This window comes from Lactuca saligna, chromosome 3 (genome assembly GCF_052625555.1).
Source record: "Lactuca saligna cultivar CGN05327 chromosome 3, ASM5262555v1, whole genome shotgun sequence".
Lineage (NCBI taxonomy): Eukaryota > Viridiplantae > Streptophyta > Magnoliopsida > Asterales > Asteraceae > Lactuca > Lactuca saligna.
The window spans coordinates 109315714-109340674 of record NC_136419.1 but is presented as its reverse complement, the minus strand read 5'-3'; the positions used below and the strand labels follow the sequence as shown (position 1 = coordinate 109340674).

General features: G+C 45.0%; 1 non-coding gene across 1 annotated transcript; it reads left to right on the top strand.

Annotated features, from left to right (window-relative positions):
• Positions 1–24155: 24155 nt before the first annotated feature.
• On the top strand, positions 24156–24262 carry LOC145038136 (small nucleolar RNA R71). Its single transcript, XR_013679202.1, has one exon. It is a non-coding gene; the product is annotated as a small nucleolar RNA R71 (small nucleolar RNA).
• The last annotated feature ends 699 nt before the right edge of the window (positions 24263–24961 follow it).

Sequence of the window (24961 nt, the reverse complement as noted above, 5' to 3'; positions counted from 1 at the left end):
TCTATTCGCATTTCTCCGTACAGATCAAGGAAGCTCAGCTCGAAGCGTTGAAGCCCGAAAATGTAGTGGGAGAATCCCTGCGAGGAATGATAAGAACTTGGAAGTCAAGGGTGACAAAGCCTTATATATCATGGACCGAATCTGGACACCGCGTCACGGTGGCTTCAGAGACTTGGTCATGAAGGAAGTCCACAACACTCGATACTCCGATCACCCAGGATCAGATAAAATGTATCTGGATCTTAAAAAGTCATACTGGTGGCGTAACATGAAAGCAGAGATTGTGAACATAATTGTTATCGAGATTATGAAAGCAATTATGATTGAATGATTGAAAAGTAAGAACACAACGAGTAAATATTAATCATATCTTATGTTGATGAAGACTGATTACAAAGCATTAAGTAGAAGGAATACTCGAGTGCAAAAGTTTTTTCTACTTCTATCCTCAGTCCTTATTTATAGGAGACCTGAGTGTACAAAAAGTATACTAATTCTATTACAATACACTTCGCATAAAACTGTGACTCAGTAAAATAACTAATATGCGAAACACAAAAGAAACAACTACTTCGACTTTTACAGTTCATAGACTCTACATATTGCTACCTTCGTAAGTAAATGCCTTACTTGCGCCAAGGTCAAGGTCGAATACCAGAAGCCATCAATTCTTCTACAGCAACCAGAGATACCGGAGTGGAAGTGGGAGCGGATCACTATGGATTTCATAACTAAGCTACCTAAGACAGCGGGTAGGCTTGATTCCATATGGGTCATCGTCAACAGATTGACCAAGTCCGCGTAGTTCCTGCCCATCAAAGAAACAGACAAGATGGAGAAACTCAGAAGAACATACATTAAGGAGATCGTACGACTTCATGGTGTCCCTATATATATCATGTCCGATAGAGATAGTAGTTTTACTTTGAGATTCTGCCAATCACTGCAAATTGCATTAGAGACGAGGCTGGACATGAGTACAACCTACCATCCGCAGACCGATGGACAAAGTGAGAGGACGATCCAAACCTTGGAAGATATGTTGTGAGCCTGTGTGATTGACTTTGGTAAGGCATGGGATACCCATTTACCCCTTCTTGAGCTTTCCTACAACAACAGTTATCACAAGAGCATCAAGGCAGCTCCATTCGAAGCTCTCTACGGCCGGAAGTGCAGATCCCCTCTATGCTGGGCTGAGGTGGATGACACTCAGTTAGCTAAAGGATGCGGTCCTGATAGCGCTCTCACAGGTCTAGAGATCATTCGAGAAACGACCGAGAAGATCATGCAGATAAGTGAACAACTAAAAGCCGCTAGAGATCGATAGAAAAGCTACGCAGACAAACGGAGAAAACCCTTGGAATTCCAGGTGGGAGACAGAGTCCTTTTGAAAGTCTCTCCTTGGAAGGGCACGATACGCTTTGGGAAGCGTGGAAATCTGAATTGTAACACCGATAATTTCAAACAAATTTTTCAATTTTTATAAAACATAATTCCATCGATATTCATAAAAACAACCATTTTAATTATCCAACAAAACAGTACAAAATCCCAAGATCATAATATCAAGCTCCGAACGTGTGTGTATACGGATCAAGCCGGCGCCTTCCCGCGGTCGTCACTAGTACCTGAAACAAATAACATCAACACTGTAAGCACAAGGCTTAGTGAGTTCCCCAAAATACCACATATAACACATATTAGCCACTCTAGGCTATAACTCTGTGGGTCCGTGCACCCAAACTCTGTGAACCCTCAGGTTCTAGATCTGATAAACATGCACCACATAAATCACATAGAAATCATGCAGTACAACACACAACATACATAGCATACAAATACTCTATCACATAACTCTGGTTACCTACTCAAGGTAAAGTATAGTGAGAAGACTCACCTCGCGTATCTCGGTATCTCACGAATCCTGGAAATCCCTCGTGCTCGATCCTCCGAGCTCTAATCCTCCTATAACATTATATGCTTCTAATTAACACTTTATATCTCTAAGGTTGACTATCAATAAGGAGTCAACACTGGTCAACTCTGGTCAACGGTCAATGGTCAATTCTGACCGGACTCGGCGAGTACCAAGGCAACTCGGCGAGTCTGGGCGTATACACCAATTTCCCTAGAATCCTCCCTTGACACGTCGAGCATTCACTCAACTCGACGAGTTCCACCTGGCATGAGTTGTGGGGCCACCACGACTCAACTCGCCGAGTCTCAAAACAACTCGGCGAGTCCAGTTTGACTCAATCCACCGGTCCATTCTGACTCCCCCTTAAATCACTGAGTCCACCCTCCCCAACTCGGCGAGGCCACTCACTGTGTGGTCGGGCAACATTCATGCTACTCGCCGAGTCTGTTCTTCGGACTCGGCGAGTCCGTGCCATGCACTGACTCAATCTTGCTCTAAAGGTCAGATCCAGTCCATTAATCCATAGATCCAGTCCCTCCAAGCTTATTTAGCACGTAAAGTTACAATCTTGATGCATATACAACCTCTATATGACCATATATGATGTTTTTGACTCATTTACTACAACACAAGGTCATTGACTCCATTGCCATACATAAAGCTTGATGAGTGAGGCTCTCTAGACCTCTATGGGTCCAGATCCATAGCCTCAACTCAAGGAGGGAAACAATGGGCACCAAATCATCCCATAAATGACCATCATAAGCCCTAAATTGCATAATGCTTCACCAAATAGAAAATAGTCCGAGATCATACCTCTAGAGTGATGATCTACGCTCCAAATCCACGAAATAGCAACCTCCTATGCTTCCTCTTGCCTAGAGTCTCCTTCTTCTTGCTAAATAACACACACACAAGGTCAAGAAATGCTCCTTTCTCTTCACAAATCGCTCAAGAACACCAGGGTCTCTCACTGAGGGTTGGGTGAGCACAAATGACGGCCATAAGGCCCTTTAAATAGGCCTCAAACCCGGAAATTTAGGGTTTCATTGCACAGTGCAGACTCGCCGAGTCCATATCCTGGACTCGCCGAGTCCAGGTGCGCTCCATTGCCCAAATCCGCGTCCCTACTCGGCGAGTCTGAGCTCCAACTCGCCGAGTCCCCCTCACAATACCACAAAATTAAATTTGCAAGATACCTGGTGAAAATCCGGATGTTACAACTCTCCCCCACTAGAACTAGACTTCGCCCTCGAAGTCTCGCTCTAAAACAGCTCCGGATGCTGCTCCCGCATCATATCCTCCGGCTCCCAGGTCATTTCTGATCCCCTCCGATGTTGCCACTGAACCAATACTAGAGGTACCTCCTTGTTCCTCAAAATCTTGATCTTCCGATCCCTAATGGCCACTGGTCTCTCAGCATAATTCAGGCTTGCATCTAACTGAATATCCTCTAATGGAACCACTGCCGACTCATCGGCTATACATTTCCTCAACTGCGATACATGAAAAGTGTTGTGAATCCGCCCCAACTCTGCTGGTAACTCCAGCCGATAGGCTACCCGGCCTACCCTTGCAATCACACGAAATGGACCTATAAACCGGGGCCCCAATTTGCCCCTCTTTCTGAACCGGATCACTCCTTTCCACGGAGAAACCTTCAGGAGAACGAAGTCGCCGACCTGGAATTCCAGCTCGGACCGGCGTCTATCCGCATAACTCTTTTGTCGGCTCTGAGCGGTCAATAACCTCTGTCTGTCCAGCTGAATCTGCTCTGTCGTCTAATTCACGATCTCTGTACTGCCCATCACCCTTTGCCCAACCTCTCCCCAACAAATGGTAGTCCGACACCTCCTACCATACAACAGCTCAAAGGGCGGCATACCGATGCTCGAATGATGGCTGTTATTGTAGGAAAACTCTGCTAAGGGCAAATACGTATCCCAACTACCCCCGAAGTCCAATACACATGCTCGAAGCATGTCCTCAAGTGTCTGAATCGTCCGCTCACTCTGGTCGTCGGTCTGGGGGTGATATGCGGTACTAAAATGCAGCTTAGTACCCAACTCCTCATGAATTTCTTCCAGAACCGGGAAGTGACAGGCACATCGCGGTCTGAAACAATCGAGATCGGCACCCCATGCCGAGATACAACCTCCCTCACATAAATCTCCGCCAACTTCTCCGCTGAAGAACTCTCACCGATGGCAAGAAAGTGAGCGCTCTTTGTCAACCTATCCACAATCACCCAAATTGCATCGACTCCTCTGGCAGTCCTCGGCAATTTGGTGATGAAATCCATAGTGATGCGTTCCCATTTCCACTCGGGAACCTCCAATGGCTGCAACTTGCCATGCGGTCTCTGGTGTTCGGCCTTTACCCTTCGACAGGTCAAACACCTTTCGACAAACCATGCGACATCCCTCTTCATACAAGGCCACCAATACTCCTTTCTTAAGTCCAAATACATCTTTGTAGCCCCGGGATGGATCGAGAATTTCGATCTATGAGCCTCCTCCATCAATGTAGTACGCGTACTGCCCACAAACGGTACCCAGATCCGGCCCTGATAAGTCATAAGCCCTCGACTATCCGATACAAACTCAGAAACTAACCCAACGACCCGCTCTCTCTTCTGCATCTCCGGACGCACCGCCTCGACCTGTGCCCCACGAATGGCGTCCAGAACTGGAGCTATCACGGTCAATCTCAAACATACATTTCGCAGTAGAGTACTCTCCGCCCTGCGACTCAACGCGTCGGCTACCACATTAGCCTTGCCCGGGTGGTACAAGATCTCGCAATCATAATCCTTGACCACATCTAACCACCTCCTTTGCCGCATATTTAGGTTAGGCTGATCCATCAAGTACTTCAAGCTCTTATGGTCTGTGTAAATCGTACAACGAACCCCATACAAGTAGTGCCGCCAAATCTTGAGGGCGAACACCACTGCCCCCAACTCCAAATCATGTGTGGGGTACCTCGTCTCGTGAGGCTTCAACTGCCTCGATGCATATACTATCACATGTCCCTTCTGCATCAGTACCGCTCCCAGTCCTAAAATCGATGCATCACAGCATACCACAAAACCTTCCATCCCTTCCGGAAGAGCTAATACCGGAGCTTCACACAACCTCTGGCGAAGCGTCTCAAAGGAGGTCTGCTGCTCGGGACCCCATAAAAATGCACCACCCTTCCGGGTCAATCTGGTGAGTGGAACTGCAATCTTGGAGAAATCCTTAATAAACCTCCGATAATACCTTGCCAACCCAAGGAAACTCCGGATCTCAGAAGGTGACCTTGGCACCTCCCACCTCATCACTACGTCAACTTTGGCCGGATCGACCAATATCCCTTTCTGGTTAACGAGGTGTCCCAGAAACTGGACCTCCCGCAACCAGAAATCGCACTTGGAGAACTTTGCATAAAGTTTCTCCGATCTCAAAACTCCAAGAACCTCCCTCAAATGCTCCTCGTGCTGCTCTCTAGATCTCGAATATACTAGAATATCATCAATGAACACAATCACCGACCGATCCAACATCGGCCGACATACCGTGTTCATGAGGTCCATGAACACAGCCGGGGCATTGGTGAGCCCAAAAGGCATCACCACAAACTCATAATGCCCATAACGCGTCCTGAATGCTGTCTTCTGGACGTCCTCGTCCCGCACTCTCACCTGATGATAGCCCGACCTCAAATCAATCTTGGAGAACCAAGATGCTCCCTGCAACTGATCGAATAAATCGTCGATCCTCGGCAACGGGTAACGATTCTTGACCGTCAACTTATTCAATTCCCGGTAATCAATACACATGCGATGCGAGCCATCTTTCTTCTTCACAAACAGGATGGGTGCTCCCCACGGCGAGCTACTCGGCCGAATAAACCCCTTCCCCAGCAGCTCCTGAAGCTGCGAGGATAACTCTTGCATCTCTGGAGGCGCAAGGCGATACGGCACCTTAGCGATAGGCGCGGCTCCCGGAACCAAATCGATACCAAACTCCACTTGCCTCACGGGAGGCACACCTGGTAACTCTTCGGGAAAGACATCTGGAAACTCACGCACCACCGGAACTTCATCCACCGAACTCGGTCTCTCGGAGATCACTCGCGTATCCATCACATACCCCACAAAACCCTTACAGCCCTGCTGTAAACACTGCCTCGCCCTAGCAGCCGAACAAAAGGCTGATCCAGAACGTGTACCCTCGCCGTAAACCGAAAGAACTCCCCCACTAGGATCTCGTATAGTCACCAGCTGACGCTCGCAATCGATAACCGCACCGAATCGGCTCAACCAGTCCATGCCCACTATAACACAGACATCACCCATCGCAATAGGAATCAGGTCGATCGGGAACTCAACCCCAAAAATCTCCAATACACATCCCCGGAGGACCTCTGTGGCACAAATCACTCTGTCGGCGGCTATGGAAACCCGCAGGGGCCGACTCAGTGCCCCACGACTAACACTGATATGCTGACTAAATGTCAAAGATACAAAAGATCGACTCGCACCCGAGTCAAATAACACTAAAGCAGGTACAGAATTCACAAGGAAGGCACCTATGCATAGCATAATATAAGCATAATATCTCAACACCATAAATAAATAATAAAAAGGAAGCGTACCAGCCACAACGTCGGGTGCAGCGCGGACCTCTTCCGCAGTCAGCTGAAAGGCTCTCCCCCGAGCCCTCGGTGCCTCGGCCTTCACGGGCCGACTCTCTGTAGCAGTAGCTCTGATGGCGGCGGGAGCAGACCCCTGATATGCTCCGCGCAGCAGCGGACACTCTGCCTTCCGGTGTCCGGTCTGGTTGCAGTGGAAGCACACTGCAAATCCCTTGGGGCAGTCCTTGGCCATATGCCCCTCCTTGCCACATTTGTAGCAAGACCCTGCTCGACAGACTCCATCGTGACCCTTGCCGCACTTTCCACAAGTGCGGCCCTTCTGGCTCCCAGGTCTGGGATCAGCGGGCTTCGCCCGCTTGGCTGCCGGCTGGGACTGTGCCGGCCGCCGATCCCTCCCCAGAGACTCCGCCTCCTCTCTGGCCTGAGTCTCAAGCTCAATCTCCCTCTTCCGAGCATTTTCCTGAAGCTCGGCAAATGTCCGATACGAGGAGTTCGCAGCGAACTCCCGAATATCCCGTCTCAGAATGCTCAGGTAACGGCTCATACGCGCCTGCTCGGTGGACACGTGCTCAGGGCAGAACATCGCTCTCTCATGAAACTTCCTCGTAATTGCTGTAACTGACTCGGTACCCTGCTTGAGGGTCAGAAACTCCTGTGCCAGACGCTCCCTCTCCACCTGAGGGACGTACTCATCTCGGAACATGGTAGTGAACCTCTCCCAGGTCACTGCCGAAAGCTCAGTCGGTGTGAAGTGCGCCGTCACAAACTTCCACCAGTCCTTCGCTCCCAAGCGAAGCTGGTTCAGCGCGAACCGAACCTTCAAATGCTCAGGGGACGAGCAAGTGAAGAAGCATCCTTGCATATCAGATATCCACCTCATAGCTGCCACCGGATCCTGCGTACCATCAAACTCTGGTGGCTTGGTGTTGCTGAACTCCCTAAACAATGTCGCATCACCTCCCTGGGGTCTTGCCGCAGCAATCGCTGCGGTAGCCGTTGCAACCGCAGCCTCAGAAAGGGCGGCATAGCTCTCGTCAAATGTCTCAATCAACGCTGTCTTAATAGACCCGAACATCTCTGGTATCTCAGCTCTGATGACCGCAGCCACCTCCTCATGAATGATCTATCGAATCTCCTCATCACTAGCTCCGGCATCCTCTGGCATATGACGTGTTCTCACCATGATCAACCTCTGAAATACAATATGCGATAATTAGACTTCACTCGAACACTCTTACATCCGACAATCCACCCCTCCTTGATCCTTGGTATCCCAAGATTCTTATTTGGAATGTGTACCGCACCGGTGCTTTCAGTAGTACGGGCCCAATACTACTGTCCGCACCGTCTCAGTACACACCCCAAATCTTCCTCTTCGGATCCCAATCCCCAAGTACTCTATTATACTTAAATCACTTTGAAATAGATCTCACACATAGCCCTAGCTGCTACCTAATTACTCTCAGCATCTCATAGCAGCTCACCCCTCCCTAGGCTAAAGCATCACAAAACAGGCCACTCTAGTCCTATTAGCAATACCTAGCCTACTCTAGCATGCAAAGACAACACATTAATAATAATTATCACATAATATAAAGGTATTTTGGGAATTCACCATTCGGGCGCTGGCTGATCGTACACCCGTTTCTTCCTGGAAAATCATTTACTCTTAGAAAATTTTGGTTTTATTTTGAAATATCTCTTCAATTCCTCAATTTGAGTTCAAATACCCCCGAAGGTGTACCCGAATCCCTCAAACCAAGGCTCTGATACCAATTTGTAACACCGAGAATTTCAAACAAATTTTTCAATTTTTATAAAACATAATTCCATCGATATTCATAAAAACAACCATTTTAATTATCCAACAAAACAGTACAAAATCCCAAGATCATAATATCAAGCTCCGAACGTGTGTGTATACGGATCAAGCCGGCGCCTTCCCGCGGTCGTCACTAGTACCTGAAACAAATACTCTATCACATAACTCTGGTTACCTACTCAAGGTAAAGTATAGTGAGAAGACTCACCTCGCGTATCTCGGTATCTCACGAATCCTGGAAATCCCTCGTGCTCGATCCTCCGAGCTCTAATCCTCCTATAACATTATATGATTCTAATTAACACTTTATATCTCTAAGGTTGACTATCAATAAGGAGTCAACACTGGTCAACTCTGGTCAACGGTCAATGGTCAACTTTGACCGGACTCGATGAGTACCAAGGCGACTCGGCGAGTCTGGGCGTATACACCAATTTCCCTGGAATTCTCGGTTGACACGTCGAGCATTCACTCAACTCGACGAGTTCCACCTGGCATGAGTTGTGGGGCCACCACGACTCAACTCGCCGAGTCTCAAAACAACTCGGCGAGTCCAGTTTGACTCAATCCACCGGTCCATTCTGACTCCCCCTTAACTCACTGAGTCCACCCTCCCCAACTCGGCGAGGCCACTCACTGTGTGGTCGGGCAACATTCATGCTACTCGCCGAGTCTGTTCTTTGGACTCGGCGAGTCCGTGCCATGCACTGACTCAATCTTGCTCTAAAGGTCAGATCCAGTCCATTAATCCATAGATCCAGTCCCTCCAAGCTCATTTAGCACGTAAAGTTACAATCTTTATGCACATACAACCTCTATATGACCATATATGATGTTTTTGACTCATTTACTACAACACAAGGTCATTGACTCCATTGCCATACATAAAGCTTGATGAGTGAGGCTCTCTGGACCTCTATGGGTCCAGATCCATAGCCTCAACTCAAGGAGGGAACCAATGGGCACCAAATCATCCCATAAATGACCATCATAAGCCCTAAATTGCATAATGCTTCACCAAACAGAAAATAGTCCGAGATCATACCTCTAGAGTGATGATCTAAGCTCCAAATCCACGAAATAGCAACCTCCTATGCTTCCTCTTGCCTAGAGTCTCCTTCTTCTTGCTAAATAACACACACACAAGGTCAAGAAATGCTCCTTTCTCTTCACAAATCACTCAACAACACCAGGGTCTCTCACTGAGGGTTGGGTGAGCACAAATGATGGCCATAAGGCCCTTTAAATAGGCCTCAAACCCGGAAATTTAGGGTTTCATTGCACAGCGCAGACTCGCCGAGTCCATATCCTGGACTCGCCGAGTCCAGGTGCGCTCCATTGCCCAAATCCGCGTCCCTACTCGGCGAGTCTGAGCTCCAACTCGCCGAGTCCCCCTCACAATACCACAAAATTAAATTTGCAAGATACCTGGTGAAAATCCGGATGTTACAACTCTCCCCCACTAGAACTAGACTTCGCCCTCGAAGTCTCGCTCTAAAACAGCTCCGGATGCTGCTCCCGCATTATACCCTCCGGCTCCCAGGTCATTTCTGATCCCCTCCGATGTTGCCACTGAACCAATACCAGAGGTACCTCCTTGTTCCTCAAAATCTTGATCTTCCGATCCCTAATGGCCACTGGTCTCTCAGCATAATTCAGGCTTGTATCTACCTGAATATCCTCTAATGGAACCACTGCCGACTCATCGGCTATACATTTCCTCAATTGCGATACATGAAAAGTGTTGTGAATCTGCCCCAACTCTGCTGGTAACTCCAGCCGATAGGCTACCCGGCCTACCCTTTCAATCACAAGAAATGGACCTATAAACCGGGGCCCCAATTTGCCCCTCTTCCTGAACCGGATCACTCCTTTCCAAGGAGAAACCTTCAGGAGAACGAAGTCGCCGACCTGGAATTCCAGCTCGGACCGGCGTCTATCCGCATAACTCTTTTGCCGGCTCTGAGCGGTCAATAACCTCTGTCTGACCAGCTGAATCTGCTCTGTCGTCTGATTCACGATCTCTGTACTGCCCATCACCCTTTGCCCAACCTCTCCCCAACAAATGGTAGTCCGACACCTCCTACCATACAACAGCTCAAAGGGCGGCATACCGATGCTCGAATGATGGCTGTTATTGTAGGAAAACTCTGCCAAGGGCAAATACGTATCCCAACTACCCCCGAAGTCCAATACACATGCTCGAAGCATGTCCTCAAGTGTCTGAATCGTCCGCTCACTCTGGCCGTCGGTCTGGGGGTGATATGCGGTACTAAAATGCAGCTTAGTACCCAACTCCTCATGAATTTCTTCCAGAACCGGGAAGTGACACGCACATCGCGGTCTGAAACAATCGAGATCGGCACCCCATGCCGAGATACAACCTCCCTCACATAAATCTCCGCCAACTTCTCCGCTGAAGAACTCTCACCGATGGCAAGAAAGTGAGCGCTCTTTGTCAACCTATCCACAATCACCCAAATTGCATCGACTCCTCTGGCAGTCCTCGGCAGTTTGGTGATGAAATCCATAGTGATCTGTTCCCATTTCCACTCGGGAACCTTCAATGGCTGCAACTTGCCATGCGGTCTCTGGTGTTCGGCCTTTACCCTTCGACAGGTCAAACACCTTTCGACAAACCATGCGACATCCCTCTTCATACAAGGCCACCAATACTCCTTTCTTAAGTCCAAATACATCTTTGTAGCCCCGGGATGGATCGAGAATTTCGATCTATTAGCCTCCTCCATCAATGTAGTACGCGTACCGCCCACAAACGGTACCCAGATCCGGCCCTGATAAGTCATAAGCCCTCGACTATCCGATACAAACTCAGAAACCAACCCAACGACCCGCTCTCTCTTCTGCATCTCCGGACGCACCGCCTCGACCTGTGCCCCACGAATGGCGTCCAGAACTGGAGCTATCACGATCAATCTCAAACATACATTTCGCAGTGGAGTACTCTCCGCCCTGCGACTCAACGCGTCGGCTACCACATTAGCCTTGCCCAGGTGGTACAAGATCTCGCAATCATAATCCTTGACCACATCTAACCACCTCCTTTGCCGCATATTTAGGTTAGGCTGATCCATCAAGTACTTCAAGCTCTTATCGTCTGTGTAAATCGTACAACGAACCCCATACAAGTAGTGCCGCCAAATCTTGAGGGCGAACACCACTGCCCCCAAGTCCAAATCATGTGTGGGGTACCTCGTCTCGTGAGGCTTCAACTGCCTCGATGCATATGCTATCACATGTCCCTTCTGCATCAGTACCGCTCCCAGTCCTAAAATCGATGCATCACAGCATACCACAAAACCTTCCATCCCTTCCGGAAGAGCTAATACCGGAGCTTCACACAACCTCTGGCGAAGCGTCTCAAAGGAGGTCTGCTGCTCGGGACCCCATAAAAATGCAACACCCTTCCGGGTCAATCTGGTGAGTGGAACTGCAATCTTGGAGAAATCCTTAATAAACCTCCGATAATACCCTACCAACCCAAGGAAACTCCGGATCTCAGAAGGTGACCTTGGCACCTCCCACCTCATCACTGCGTCAACGTTGGCCGGATCGACCAATATTCCTTTCTGGTTAACGAGGTGTCCCAGAAACTGGACCTCCCGCAACCAGAAATTGCACTTGGAGAACTTTGCATAAAGTTTCTCCGATCTCAAAACTCTAAGAACCTCCCTCAAATGCTCCTCGTGCTGCTCTCTAGATCTCGAATATACCAGAATATCATCAATGAACACAATCACCGACCGATCCAACATCGGCCGACATACCCTGTTCATGAGATCCATGAACACAGCCGGGGCATTGGTGAGCCAAAAAGGCATCACCACAAACTCATAATGCCCATAACGCGTCCTGAATGCTGTCTTCTGGACATCCTCGTCCCGCACTCTCACCTGATGATAGCCCGACCTCAAATCAATCTTGGAGAACCAAGATGCTCCCTGCAACTGATCGAATAAATCGTCGATCCTCGGCAACGGGTAACGGTTCTTGACCGTCAGCTTATTCAATTCCCGGTAATCAATACACATGCGATGCGAGCCATCTTTCTTCTTCACAAACATGATGGGTGCTCCCCACGGCGAGCTACTCGGCCGAATAAACCCCTTCCCCAGCAGCTCCTGAAGCTGCGAGGATAACTCTTGCATCTCTGGAGGCGCAAGGCGATACGGCACCTTAGCGATAGGCGCGGCTCCCGGAACCAAATCGATACCAAACTCCACTTGCCTCACGGGAGGCACACCTGGTAACTCTTCGGGAAAGACATCTGGAAACTCACGCACCATCGGAACTTCATCCACCGAACTCAGTCTCTCGGAGATCACTCGTGTATCCATCACATACGCCACAAAACCCTTACAGCCCTGCTGTAAACACTGCCTCGCCCTAGCAGCCGAACAAAAGGCTGATCCAGAACGTGTACCCTCGCCGTAAACCGAAAGAACTCCCCCACTAGGATCTCGTATAGTCACCAGCTGACGCTCGCAATCGATAACCGCACCGAATCGGCTCAACCAGTCCATGCCCACTATAACACAGACATCACCCATCGCAATAGGAATCAGGTCGATCGGGAACTCAACCCCAAAAATCTCCAATACATATCCCCGGAGGACCTCTGTGGCACAAATCACTCTGTCGGCGGCTATGGAAACCCGCAGGGGCCGACTCAGTGCCCCACGACTAACACTGATATGCTGACTAAATGTCAAAGATACAAAAGATCGACTCGCACCCGAGTCAAATAACACTAAAGCAGGTACAGAATTCACAAGGAAGGTACCTATGCATAGCATAATATAAGCATAATATCTCAACACCATCAATAAATAATAAAAAGGAAGCGTACCAGCCACAACGTCGGGTGCAGCGCGGACCTCTTCCGCAGTCAGCTGAAAGGCTCTCCCCCGAGCCCTCGGTGCCTCGGCCTTCACGGGTCGACTCTCTGTAGCAGTAGCTCTGATGGCGGCGGGAGCAGACCCCTGAGATGCTCCGCGCAGCAGCGGACACTCTGCCTTCCGGTGTCCGGTCTGGTTGCAGTGGAAGCACACTGCAAATCCCTTGGGGCAATCCTTGGCCATATTCCCCTCCTTGCCACATTTTTAGCAAGACCCTGCTCGACAGACTCCATCGTGACCCTTGCCGCACTTTCCACAAGTGCGGCCCTTCTGGCTCCCGGGTCTGGGATCAGCGGGCTTGGCCCGCTTGGCTGCCGGCTGGGACTATGTCGGTCGCCGATCCCTCCCCAGAGACTCCGCCTCCTCCCTGGCCTGAGTCTCAAGCTCAATCTCCCTCTTCCGAGCATTTGCCTGAAGCTCGGCAAATGTCCGATACGAGGAGTTCGCAGCGAACTCCCGAATATCCCGTCTTAGAATGCTCAGGTAACGGCTCATACGCGCCTGCTCGGTGGACACGTGCTCAGGGCGGAACATCGCTCTCTCATGAAACTTCCTCGTAATCGCTGTAACTGACTCGGTACCCTGCTTGAGGGTCAGAAACTCCTGTGCCAGACGCTCCCTCTCCACCTGTGGGACGTACTCATCTCGGAACATGGTAGTGAACCTCTCCCAGGTCACTGCCGAAAGCTCAGTCGGTGTGAAGTGCGCCGTCACAAACTTCCACCAGTCCTTCGCTCCCAAGCGAAGCTGGTTCAGCGCGAACCGAACCTTCAATTGCTCAGGGGATGAGCAAGTGAAGAAGCATCCCTCCATATCAGATATCCACCTCATAGCTGCCACCGGATCCTGCGTACCATCAAACTCTGGTGGCTTGGTGTTGCTGAACTCCCTAAACAATGTCGCATCACCTCCCTGGGGTCTTGCCGCAGCAATCGCTGCGGTAGCCGCTGCAACCGCAGCCTCAGAAAGGGCGGCATAGCGCTCGTCAAATGTATCAATCAACGCGGTCTTAATAGACCCGGACATCTCTGGTATCTCAGCTCTGATGACCGCAGCCACCTCCTCATGAATGATCTGTCGAATCTCCTCATCACTAGCTCTGGCATCCTCTGGCATATGACGTGTTCTCACCATGATCAACCTCTGAAATACAACATGCGATAATTAGACTTCACTCGAACACTCTTACATTCGACAATCCACCCCTCCTTGATCCTTGGCATCCCAAGATTCTTATTTGGACTGTGTACCGCACCGGTGCTTTCAGTAGTACGGGCCCAATACTACTGTCCGCACCGTCTCAGTACACACCCCAAATCTTCCTCTTCGGATCCCAATCCCCAAGTACTCTATTATACTTAAATCACTTTGAAATAGATCTCACACAAAGCCCTAGCTGCTACCTAATTACTCTCAGCATCTCATAGCAGCTCACCCCTCCCTAGGCTAAGGCATCACAAAACAGGCCACTCTAGTGCTATTAGCAATACCTAGTCTACTCTAGCATGCAAACACATCACATTAATAATAATTATCACATAATATAAAGGTATTTTGGGAATTCACTGTTCGGGCGCTGGCTGATCGTACACACGTTTCTTCCAGGAAAATCTTTTACTCTTAGAAAATTTTGGTTTTATTTTGAAATATCTCTTCAATTCCTCAGTTTGAGTTCAAATACCCCCGAAGGTGTACCCGAATCCCTCAAACCAAGGCTCTGATACCAATTTGTAACACCGAGAATTTCAAACAAATTTTTCAATTTTTATAAAACATAATTCCATCGATATTCATAAAAACAACCATTTTAATTATCCAACAAAACAGTACAAAATCCCAAGATCATAATATCAAGCTCCGAACGTGTGTGTATACGGATCAAGCCGGCGCCTTCCCGCGGTCGTCACTGGTACCTGAAACAAATAACATCAACACTGTAAGCACAAGGCTTAGTGAGTTCCCCAAAATACCACATATAACACATATTAGCCACTCTAGGCTATAACTCTGTGGGTCCGTGCACCCAAACTCTGTGAACCCTCAGTTTCTAGCTCTGATAAACATGCACCACATAAATCACATAGAAATCATGCAGTACAACACACAACATACATAGCATACAAATACTCTATCACATAACTCTGGTTACATACTCAAGGTAAAGTATAGTGAGAAGACTCACCTCGCGTATCTCGGTATCTCACGAATCCTGGAAATCCCTCGTGCTCGATCCTCCGAGCTCTAATCCTCCTATAACATTATATGCTTCTAATTAACACTTTATATCTCTAAGGTTGACTATCAATAAGGAGTCAACACTGGTCAACTCTGGTCAACGGTCAATGGTCAACTCTGACCGGACTCGGCGAGTACCAAGGCGACTCGGCGAGTCTGGGCGTATACACCAATTTCCCTGGAATCCTCCCTTGACACGTCGAGCATTCACTCAACTCGACGAGTTCCACCTGGCATGAGTTGTGGGCCACCACGACTCAACTCGCCGAGTCTCAAAACAACTCGGCGAGTCCAGTTTGACTCAATCCACCGGTCCATTCTGACTCCCCCTTAACTCACTGAGTCCACCCTCCCCAACTCGGCGAGGCCACTCACTGTGTGGTCGGGCAACATTCATGCTACTCGCCGAGTCTGTTCTTCGGACTCGGCGAGTCCGTGCCATGCACTGACTCAATCTTGCTCTAAAGGTCAGATCCAGTCCATTAATCCATAGATCCAGTCCCTCCAAGCTCATTTAGCACGTAAAGTTACAATCTTGATGCACATACAACCTCTATATGACCATATATGATGTTTTTGACTCATTTACTACAACACAAGGTCATGGACTCCATTGTCATACATAAAGCTTGATGAGTGAGGCTCTCTGGACCTCTATAGGTCCAGATCCATAACCTCAACTCAAGGAGGGAACCAATGGGCACCAAATCATCCCATAAATGACCATCATAAGCCCTAAATTGCATAATGCTTCACCAAACAGAAAATAGTCTGAGATCATACCTCTAGAGTGATGATCTAAGCTCCAAATCCACGAAATAGCAACCTCCTATGCTTCCTCTTGCCTAGAGTCTCCTTCTTCTTGCTAAATAACACACACACAAGGTCAAGAAATGCTCCTTTCTCTTCACAAATCGCTCAAGAACACCAGGGTCTCTCACTGAGGGTTGGGTGAGCACAAATGACGGCCATAAGGCCCTTTAAATAGGCCTCAAACCCGGAAATTTAGGGTTTCATTGCACATCGCAGACTCGCCGAGTCCATATCCTGGACTCGCCGAGTCCAGGCGCACTCCATTGCCCAAATCCGCGTCCCTACTCGGCGAGTCTGAGCTCCAACTCGCCGAGTCCCCCTCACAATACCACAAAATTAAATTTGCAAGATACCTGGTGAAAATCCGGATGTTACATGAATCCAATAAATGCCTCTCTGACGAGACTCTCGTAATTCCACTAGATGAGATCGAGATCAACGAGAGCCTCAACTTCGTGGAAGAGCCTGTGGAGATCCTGGACCGAGAGGTCAAACGAACGAAATAAAGTCGCATCCCAATTGTGAAGGTACGCTGGAACGCCAAACGAGGACCAAAGTTCACTTGGGAGCACGAGGATCAAATGAAACTTAAATATCCCCACCTTTTCGCTTAGTTATTTGTAATAACATGATTGTTTGAACTCCAATTTCGGGACGAAATTTCCTCTAACGGGGGATGATGTGTCAACCTGAAATTTATTCCGTCACCGTAACCCATTTCCGTTAATAAAATATTTTATTATTATTTTCGTTAAGATTTGGGTTAGACAAATAAATTAATGTTTTTATTTTATTTCATAAGGGTTGAAATGAAATAAATGCACGTGTAATACCCTCAAAATTAATTATGGAAAAATTTTAGTTTACGACTAAGTTGGGTACGACCATAAGCCACGTTTAACGTCAGTATCGGGTAGATTTCCACCTGGCCACAAACTCAAACCCTATAAAAGGGTTGAGTGGTGAACAACTTAAACTTTTTACCACTCTAGTCATTCTCTCTCTCTCTCTCTCTCTCTCTACAAGTAGGTTTTGACCAAGAAACACCTCATTCAAGCTCCAAATCCGTAAGTAATCACTCCTAGCTTGTTGTTTTGCTTTGTATTCATGCAAATTAGGGATTTAATAACCCAAATACCCAAAAAAACTAGAGTTTATGGTTGGGGAACACCTCCCAAAACCATAAACTCCCATAAAGGGGTTTTAAGGCCCCAAAATCCCACCAAAACCCTTCTAATGCTTGTCTATGACTTGGAATCTTGGATGCATGAAATTAGAAACCCAAAATTGTGCCTTTGAGGGGGTAAACATGAGTTTACGGTCCATGAACATTCATGAACCGTAAACATCCAACAAAGGGGTTTTTAATGCCCCAAAACCCTCCTAATGCTTGGATATTGATCTAGAAGCTTACATAAATGACCTAAGGACCCCAAATCACGAAATGGATGGATTAGCCGTGAGTTTACTACCGTAAATTCATGAGTTTATGGTAATAAACTCCCAAGAACCATTCAAGAACCGTAAACACCCCAAAAAGGGTGTTTTGATGACCTAACTCCCTATCTAGCCTGACTTATGGACTAGGAACTTGCTTGGATGATCTAGGAACCCCAAAATTCGAAGTGGGTGGATAAACCATGATTTTACTGCCGTAAACTCATGGGTTTATGGTAGTAAACTCCCCAAAAAGGGTCCAAGGACCGTAAACTCTAAAAAGTGGGCCATTCATGCCCTAACCATTTCCTAAACCCTTGAAATCAACCCTAGAACCTTCCTTGATGAGGCAAGAGACTTTAAGGCACACAAATACAATTGTCCCATGCGTTTATGGCTGTAAAATCATGGGGGAAGTGGTCCCTCAACCATAAACTCACCTAAGGTGAGTAATTAAGGAGTAAACTCCATAATGAGATCTTACACTCCTTCCTTGCAACCCAATAGCCTCCTAACACTTGACCAAAGAGTTTTTCTTCGTATTAGGATGTCTATATGTGTTTAATTAGGGTCTTAATCACTAATTATATGTAAACATATGTCTTCATATGTTACTAGGGTCATAAAGTGTGTTCAAGTCTTCACTTGACACCAAGCACTGATCCGACACTTCTACCCGATCTACTCGCTACAGGTGAGTTCATACCCCTTAATTATCCTTTCAAATGTTTTACATGTTTTAGAGGGGGGGGGGGAATACAAGTTAAATACAACAAGTTATAGTATCAAATCATATGTGATTTATAACTTGAAATCAAAAAGGATTATTCTATACTTTTAGCTACTTGTCAACAAAATTGTTTTACATAATTATTAAACACATTTTTTATGTTAAATTGTTATTAAACCATTTTCAAACTATTTTAAAAGTACTTTTCTTTTAAACTATATCTACACCAATATATTTATATAAGTAAGACTTGAAGGGCTTAGGACCGATAACTCGCCTTACTTCCTGTTCTTGTTTGATTGTGGTCTTAGGGTATACTGTTATCCGTCCGACTGTCGTTGAATTGTTAGTTATATATCATATATATTTGTGTTAGATACAAAAGTCTTCATCTTATTCAAACTCCTTGTAAATCAATGGCATGAAATCCTACACTCTATTTAACTATAATAGGTATAGTTAAGACTACTGCTCATTACCTCTATCACTATGATACTCACTATAATTACTACTATTACAAGTTAATGCATGTTAAAGAGAACACTCTATATACTATACTAAAAGTTCACTATACTATAATACAAGAGAATATAGTAATCCAAAATATGACACACTATCCCTCTATACGGCACTCCACTACGCAAACACCATGTAACCACAGCTTCCCGTAAGGAAAGCATACATGTATAGATCTATACAGGACAGGCACTATTACATCGCGACTTCTCACTATAGTCCGATCCGTTTAGGCCCAAAGGTGACAAAACATCGCTACACTACGTATGACCGGGAAGGTCATCAGACGCTCTATTATCACACAGTTTGGTTACATGAGAAATCACATCCATATCCAAATCAATACACTAAGAATTAAAGTCTAAGATAACTTCCCGATGTAAATAAATATATTACTAATTGAAGTTTGCAACACTACTACAGCCTATCAGTAATATCGTTCCTCATATATTTTACTTGAATGAAAACTATTACCTTATTATTATAACTAATAGTTTCAATGAAAATACTTTTACACACTCGAAGAATTAAACATACAAATGCTCAATTCTGGAAAATATAGGATTTTCTAGGGGCTTTTTTTATTCTCAAACATTAACTACAACTTTTATATTACATGATTCCAAACAGTTTTATACAAGCAATGACACTAAATTCTTATGAACTCACCAGCTTTATGCTGATACTCGCTTTCAAAATAACTTGTATTCTCAGGTCAAAAATAGATTGGTATCGGTGCAGCTTTTGAGAAGATGGAGCATATACAAGACCCATCTTTTATTTTTGTTTATACTTTTGGTGTTTATCAACTGTACAGAACACGCTTGTACTTACAATTACTATATTAATGTAAATGTTGTGTTGCTTGTTTTTACTATTATGCAATTGTTATGATACTGTACATGATGTCCTCCACCCCAGAACGTATTCCGCCTTTCTCGGTTATGGGGTGTGACACTTGGACATTCTCATGGAATGCCACAGTCGAAAAGAGTTCCACACAAAGCTGCTTGTACACCTCTCCTGGATAGCAGCCATATTATGCCACCCCTTGCATGTAAAAGGAATTCCGTTCCCCAAAAATAATTTGTGAGAAACTGGGACAACCGATCAACAATCCCAACCTCCCTCAATCTTGCTCAATTAACAGTAGGGGCAATAACAATCTATCGATTGTACAACCATCCTAGCCGGTTGTTGCATCGTGTCAAAACATCCTGATACAGAGTTGTTGGGAAGACGTAAAATGGGTGCAAACTAGCCACCCCTACTGGAACCTCGCGTCTTGGATCCCTTTCTGCAAAAGAAAACAACAACCAATGCCACAACAAAAATCCAAGAAATTAGGAGTAAACAGAAGACCATCTTATTCACGCCCAGGATTCATGTCGTGAATTCCTAGGAATTCACGTCGTGAGTTCGTATGTGAAGTCGCACTCGGTTATGGCAGAACTCGAATCGGGACAAAATGATAATTACAGTTTATTCCTAAGACAAAGCTAAGCACATTCATCCAAAATGTAGGGGCTATAACATGAATCTTAGAGGACATATAAACAATTTACTAATTAGCAAACCCTAGCCCTAGATGCAACTATTAAAACTAAATTAACCATGAGATCTAAGAAACCATTACCTTAAATTTCTTATTACGTAAGAAAAAAGAAGAATGTATGTTGGATTCGACCGAAATCGGGAAGAGGGGGGACTAGAAAAAAGCTTCACTTCGTGGAGAGTAAACTTAGTAGTTGGGTCAAAGGGAATCTGTTTCTTTATTTGTGGTCTCGTGACTTTTACAAAATTTACATCGTGAATTATAAGGATTCACGTCGTGAGTTCTCGTGGGCTGAGAATTTTGGCCATTCAATTAAATAATAAGTGGGTTGGAAATGTATAAGGCTAACAAATAATTTGTGAGAAACTGTGACAACCTATCAACAATTCCAACCTCCCCTAATCTTGCCCAATTAACAGTAGGGGCAACAATAATCTCCCGATTATACAACCATCCTATCCGGTTGTTGCATCGTGTCAAAACATCCCGAGACAAAGTTGTTGGGAAGACATAAAATGGGTGCAAACTAGCCACCGCTACTGGAACCTCGCATCTTGGAGACATTTCTAGAAAAGAAAACAACAAACAACCACACAACAAAAATCCAAGAAATTAGGAGTAAACATAAGACCGTCTTATTCACGCATAGGATTCATGTCGTGAATTCCTAGGAATTGACATCTTGAGTTCGTATGTGAAGTCGCACTCGGTTATGGCAGAACTCGAATCGGGCCAAAATGATAGTTACAATTTATTCCTAAGACAAAGCTAAGCACATGCATCCAAAATGCAGGGGCTATAACATGAATCTTAGAGCACATATAAACAATATACTAATTACCAAACCCTAGCCCTAAATGCAACTATTAAAACTAAATTAACCATGAGACCTAAGAAACCATTACCTTAAATTTCATATTACGTAAGCAAAAAGAAGAATGTATGTTGGATTCGGCTGAAATCAGGAAGAGGGGGGGACCAGAAAAAAGCTTCAATTCGTGGAGAGTAAACTTAGTAGCTGAGTCAAAGGGAATTTGTTTCTTTATTTGTGGTCCCATGACTTTTTCAAAATTCACGTCGCGAATTTTAAGGATTCACGTCGTGAGTTCTCGTGGGCTGAGAATTTGGGCCATTCAATTAAATAATAAGTGGGCTGGAAATGTATTGGTCTAACAAATAGAAATTCGTAAGTCTTCCTCGACTCACGTCGTGAGTCTTAAAGGATTCACGTCGTGAATACTGTCTGAACATATAATTTCTTAATAAGTCCTAAATTTCATTAACTATATTTCTTAATCTATTACCACTTAATTTTAAGGACCCCACACTCAGTGTTCTATTATGCATTGAATTATTTAGATGAGATGATCGATTTTCCTAAAAACTAAAAATACAAAAAATAAAAAGAAAAAGGAAAAGAAAATCCAAACCAAACTCGAGTTGCCTCCCGAGAAGCGCTTCTTTTTTATGGAGTCATGAGCTGGACTCCGTACCTCTTACGTTGAGTTGTTAGAGGAGTACATTACCACCTAGATTTTCTGCTCTTTCCATCGACTCTTGTATGCTTAAACTCGTCTAATGTACGCTTTCTTTGAATTCTCTTTTTTAGCTTTCACTTCATTTACATCGAGCTTGCGTTTGATCCCTTTAATCTCTAATTTTTCATCACTTTTATTAAGCTCCATAAGAATCTTTTCTTTCTTCACCACTGGACTCGTCTCCTTGTAAGTATCCTCGTCTTCATCACTCAACAAATCATCGCTTTCCTCACTCACCAAAGTTGTTGGTGTTTTATAGGCAATCACCTCAAAAACAAGTGGAATGGATGCTCTTAGTTTGGTGCCTTTGACTTGGTGAATTGTTTTGATTGGTTCCTCCATGAGCTTCTCTAATTCTTCAAGTTTATTTTCTTCATCTTCATTGAAAACTTCTCCTCAAACATCTCTTCCTTGGAAACCATATTCTATCCCAAAAGTTTCCTGTTCATTGCCTATCCTCAAAGTGAGCTTGGACTCGCGAATATCAACCAAGGCACCAGTGGTATTAAGTAATTGGCAAACAGGAATAATGGGGACCTCAAGATCTTCTTTCATATCCATAATCACAAAATCAATTGGGAAAACGAATTTCCCAATTTTTACTAATATGTCTTCTACAATGCCCCTTGGTTGTGTTACTGAACGGTTCGCCATGTGAATGGTCATTTTGGTAGCCTTCATCTTCTGAATATTATGTTTTTTGTAAAATGAGAAAGGTATCAAATTTCTGCTAGCCCCAGAATCGGTAAAGCATAAGTCTTTAGATTGTTCCCAAACTCACATGGAAGAGTGAGGCATCTATGATCTCCTATCTTCTTTGGTAACTCTCCCTACACCACCCTTGAACTTTCCTCATTTAAAACCACCTTGGAATTTTTCTTCAATTGTTGAAAAGATTCCATTAAATCTTGTAGGAAATTTGCATACTCGGGAATTTTAGCTAACGTCTCAACAAAAGGAGTATTTGTAGGAATACCCTTTGTATGCTTTATAAATTCCAAATTCTCCCTTTTCAGTGGACTATGATTAGCTCGAGACAGGTATGGTAAAGGCAGACAAGAAGCTGAAACATTTTTCTGAAGTTTTCTGTTCAGACTGATCCCACGTCTTGAGCATATCGGGCTCACGTCGTCAATCTGGTATTGCAGCAACATTTTCATTTCCTAGCTTTGGCTTCTTTAGCGTTGGATAAGATTGCGTCGGTTCCACTTCAAGTGCTTCTAAGAACTCAGAGTTTGCCTCTTCTTCAGTCTCGATCATCATAACATGGGATTGAGCATTCTTTTCGGGAAATTATGAGGATAATTTGTTGCTCACCAAAGTAGTTAGTTGACCAACTTGGGCTTCTAGATTATGGATCGATGCTTGATGATTTCTTAATGAGGCTTGTTGGTAAATCATCATTGTGTGGTATTCTTTCATCATTTTTATGTGTTCCTTTAGCATTGCATCAATATCATGATGCTTTTTCTTGGAAGCTTCCATAAATCAAGTCAAAATATTTTCCAAGTCTACTCTCTTCTCGGCTAGTGGTTTCACTTTTTGGTAGAAGCCTCAGTCTATCTACTTATATTTCTCTTCCTTTTCATTCTTGTACTCATCATATGGTGGCCACCCCTTCTTTGGTTTTCTCCAATCCTCATCATACTTATCCCCAGTCGAATAACAAACTTGATCCCTTTTATACCCGTTACCATCTAAGCTGTAATCCTTGGTCAAGTGTGGACCATTACATCTTTCACATCCAACTCATATAGCATGTATTTCTTGATCTATTTTTGTCATCTTCCTGTCCATTGTATCAAGCATGGCAATTACAGAAGCCATGTCTACATAATTTTCAACCCCTTTTTCTTTTTACTCCCACACTTATTGGATTTGTGATACTCATGGGAATGCTTTGGAAACTCTTCCATTAACTCCTTAACTTCCCTCAGATTTTTCTTGGTAAGTGGTCCTTGAGAATCAAGGAGTTGTCTTGTCATGACGCTAACACCATCATAAAAGATCGAGACTTCTTTTTGTATATTGATGTCGTATTGAGGTCAATTTCTCAGCAATCCCTTATACCGCTCCCATGCCTCATAAAGTGACTCACCCGGATTTTGCTCAAAATTTGCAATTGCCATTTTGAGTTTAGCTATCTTGGAAGGCGGGCAAAATGATCTAAAACCTGTTTGCGCATTTAGGCCCAAGTATTGATTGCATCGGGTGGTAGTTGATGGGTTTAGAGCATTCTAACACTTCCTAAGTGTACATGCAACCCTAATAAACCTTGGATCTTTGTTTGTCTAAGATTCATCCAAAATTGATTTCCACGGTTCATGATCCTATCTAGCATAAATGGGGAAAATTTTTACTTAAATGATAGATAGAATAACATACCTTGTTGTTGATTTTGATTCTTGAAACCTTGTGAGCCTAGCACCCCAAGTGTGATGCCTCAAATGCTTCACACAACATCAAAAGCTATGGAGTAAACTTGGAGAAAAAGTATAACACTCAAAAATCGGCTCTAGCCCTCAAATATGCGTGTGTAGCCAATGTTGGGAGATGTCATGTGGTTTATATAGTGTGTTGCATTAGGTAAATCCCTAATTAGTTATCTTTTGATCACTCAAATAATTCGAAATTAATTCTTAATCAAACTAATTAAATAATAGTATTAGTATATCAAAACTTATAATATATTAATAAACCATAAGTGTTATTTATCTCATTTAGTTTATCCAATGATGGTGCCATGCAACCGAAATGGATCATCTTGGGCGGGTCAAGTACATATCAGAAATAATTATGGACTTAGACACCTTATCCAACAATCTCCCACTTGGATA